This window comes from Dama dama, chromosome 13, assembly GCF_033118175.1.
Source record: "Dama dama isolate Ldn47 chromosome 13, ASM3311817v1, whole genome shotgun sequence".
NCBI classification, from domain to species: Eukaryota; Metazoa; Chordata; class Mammalia; order Artiodactyla; family Cervidae; genus Dama; species Dama dama.
Window position 1 is genome coordinate 168518 of NC_083693.1, and position 3898 is coordinate 172415.

Here is a 3898-nt window from a genome sequence, read left to right on the forward strand (position 1 = left end):
AGCAACACGAAAGGGCTCCGTGGACCCCAAATCAACTCGAAATGAGAGCTTCGTCCCTGGCTTCGACTCAAGAGGAATACCCACTTTCCACAAGCACCTCAAGAGGAGGCTTCTCTCAGCTACAGGTATGTGAGAGGGACCCTGAGTTTGTGGCCTCAAGTGGAATGGACACCGATATGCTCTGACTCGAAGGAAGTCCGGATATCCCTGCAGTGAATTGAATGCAGGCTCGTCTTGCATCTCCCACGACGAAGGGATGTCTGAATCCCCTGTGGAAACCACAGAGAAAGACCTAGTTCTCCGCCTCATCGCGACCGGAAGCCTCACGTCCTTTGAAAACTCGAGAGGTCGGCGGAGATCAATGCTTCCAAAGTAGACGATGCCTGACTCCTCTTGAAAATGGATAGGAGTCCCAGGATCCCTGTGGCACGTGGAAAGGGAACCTGGGTCTCCCGCCTCACGTGGAGACGCGTCCCAATGGCCATGCCAAGACTCGGGGAGAATCCCGAGGTGTCCCTCGCACATAGGCAGGAGTAACTCGAGAATATACCCCAGGTTCCGGCCGCAACTCGAGAAAAACCATGAGAATTCCCCGTCGCCGCGAGATGAGGCCCGATTCCCCTGCACTGCGTGCAGAGCAATTCCGTGCTCCACAATAAACATGAAAGGAGCCTTGATTTCCTTAATGGCACTCCAGAGAACACCCAAGATCACTGTCGCAAGTCTAGAGGGATCCTGAGGTCACTGTAGCAACACGAAAGGGCTCCGTGGACCCCAAATCAACTCGAGATGAGAGCTTCGTCCCTGGCTTCGACTCAAGAGGAATACCCACTTTCCACAAGCACCTCAAGAGGAGGCTTCTCTCAGCTACAGGTATGTGAGAGGGACCCTGAGTTTGTGGCCTCAAGTGGAATGGACACCGAGATGCTCTGACTCGAAAGAAGGCCGGATATCCCTGCAGTGAATTGAATGCAGGCTCATCTTGCATCTGCCACGACGAAGGGATGTCTGAATCCCCTGTGGAGACCACAGAGAAAGACCTAGTCCTCCGCCTCATCGCGACCGGAGGCCTCACATCCTTTGAAAACTCGAGCGGTCCGCGCAGATCAATGCTTCCAAAGGAGACGATGCCTGACTCCTCTTGAAAATGGATAGGAGTCCCAGGATCCCTGTGGCACGTGGAACGGGACCCTGGGTCTCCCGCCTCACGTGGAGATGCGTCCCAATTGCCACGCCAAGATTCGAGGAGAATCCCGAGGTGTCCCTCGCACCTAGGCAGGAGTCCTGACGTCGCTGAACAAACACGTGTCTGCAGGGGCCCTCCCTGTCGTAACTCGAGAATATACCCCAGGTTCCGGCCGCAACTCGAGAAAAACCATGAGACTTCCCCCTCGCCGCGAGATGAGGCCCGATTCCCCTGCACTGCGTTCAGAGCAATTCCGTGTTCCACATCAAACGTGAAAGGAGCCTTGATTTCCTTGATGGCACTCCAGAGAAAACCCAAGATCACTGTCTCAAGTCTAGAGGGATCCTGAGGTCACTGTAGCAACACGAAAGGGCTTCGTGGACCCCAAATCGACTCAAGGTGAGAGCTTAGTCCCTGGCTTCGACTCAAGAGGAATACCAACTTTCCACAAGCACCTCAAGAGGAGGCTTCTCTCAGCTACAGGTATGTGAGAGGGACCCTGAGTTTGTGGCCTCAAGTGGAATGGACACCGAGATGCTCTGACTCGAAGTAAGGCCGGATATCCCTGCAGTGAATTGAATGCAGGCTTGTCTTGCATCTCCCAAGACGAAGGGATGTCTGAATCCCCTGTGGAGACCACAGAGAAAAACCTAGTCCTCCGCCTCATCGCGACCGGAGGCCTCACATCCTTTGAAAACTCGAGCGGTCCGCGCAGATCAATGCTTCCAAAGGAGACGATGCCTGACTCCTCTTGAAAATGGATAGGAGTCCCAGGATCCCTGTGGCACGTGGAAAGGGACCCTGGGTCTCCCGCCTCACGTGGAGACGCGTCCCAATGGCCATGCCAAGACTCGAGGAGCATCCCGAGGTGTCCCTCGCACCTAGGCAGGAGTCCTGACGTCGCTGAACAAACACGTGTCTGGAAGGGCCCTCCCCGTCGTAACTCGAGAATATATCCCAGGTTCCGGCCGCAACTCGAGAAAAACCATGAGACTTCCCCCTCGCCGCGAGATGAGGCCCGATTCCCCTGCCCTGCGTGTAGAGCAATTCCGTGTTCCACATCAAACGTGAAAGGAGCCTTGATTTTCTTGATGGCACTCAAGAGAAAACCCAAGATCACTGTCTCAAGTCTAGAGGGAACCTGAGGTCACTGTAGCAGTACGAAAGGGCTCCGTGGACCCCAAATCAACTCGAGATGAGAGCTTAGTCCCTGGCTTCGACTCAAGAGGAATACCAACTTTCCACAAGCACCTCAAGAGGAGGCTTCTCTCAGCTACAGGTATGTGAGAGGGACCCTGAGTTTGTGGCCTCAAGTGGAATGGACACCTAGATGCTCTGACTCGAAGTAAGGCCTGATATCCCTGCAGTGAATTGAATGCAGGCTCGTCTTGCATCTCCCAAGACGAAGGGATGTCTGAATCCCCTGTGGAGACCACAGAGAAAGACCTAGTTCTCTGCCTCATCGCGACCGGAGGCCTCACATCCTTTGAAAACTCGAGAGGTCTGCAGAGATCAATGCTTCCAAAGGAGACGATGCCTGACTCCTCTTCAAAATGGATAGGAGTCCCAGGATTCCTGTGGTACGTCGAAAGGGACCCTGGGTCTCCCGCCTCACGTGGAGACGCGTCCCAATTGCCATACCAAGACTCGAGGAGAATCCCGAGGTGTCCCTCGCACCTAGGCAGGAGTCCTCACGTCGCTGAACAAACACGTGTCTGGAAGGGCCCTCCCCGTCGTAACTCGAGAATATACCCCAGGTTTCGGCCGAAACTTGAGAAAAACAATGAGACATCCTCCTTTCCGCGAGATGAGGCCCGATTCCCCTGCACTGCGTGCAGAGCAATTCCGTGCTCCACAATAAACATGAAAGGAGCCTTGATTTCCTTAATGGCACTCCAGAGAACACCCAAGATCACTGTCGCAAGTCTAGAGGGATCCTGAGGTCACTGTAGCAACACGAAAGATCTCCGTGGACCCCAAATCAACCCGAGATGTGAGCTTAGTCCCTGGCTTCGACTCAAGAGGAATCCCCACTTTCCACACGCACCTCAAGAGGAGGCTTCTCTAAGCTACAGGTATGTGAGAGGGACTCTGAGTTTGTGGCCTCAAGTGGAATGGACACCGAAATGCTCTGACTCGAAGGAAGGCCGGATATCCCTGCAGTGAATTGAATGCAGGCTCTTCTTGCATCTCCCACGACGAAGGGATGTCTGAATCCCCTGTGGAGACACAGAGAGAGACCTAGTTCTCCGCCTCATCGCGACCGGAGGCCTCACGTCCTTTGAAAACTCGAGAGGTCCGCGGAGATCAATGCTTCCAAAGGAGACGATGCCTGACTCCTCTTGAAAATGGATAGGAGTCCCAGGATTCCTGTGGCACGTGGAAAGGGACCCTGGGTCTCCCGCCTAACGTGGAGACGCGTCCCAATGGCCATCCCAAGACTCGAGGAGGATCCGGAGATGTCCCTCGCACCTATGCAGGAGTCCTGACGTCGCTGAACAAACACGTGTCTGGAAGGTCCCTCCCCGTCGTAACTCGAGAATATACCCCAGGTTCTGGCCGCAGCTCGAGAAAAACCATGAGACTTCCCCCTCGCGGCGAGATGAGGCCCGATTCCCCTGCACTGCGTGCACAGCAATTCCGTGTTCCACATCAAACATGAAAGGATCCTTGATTTCCTTGATGGCACTCCAGAGAACACCCAAGATCACT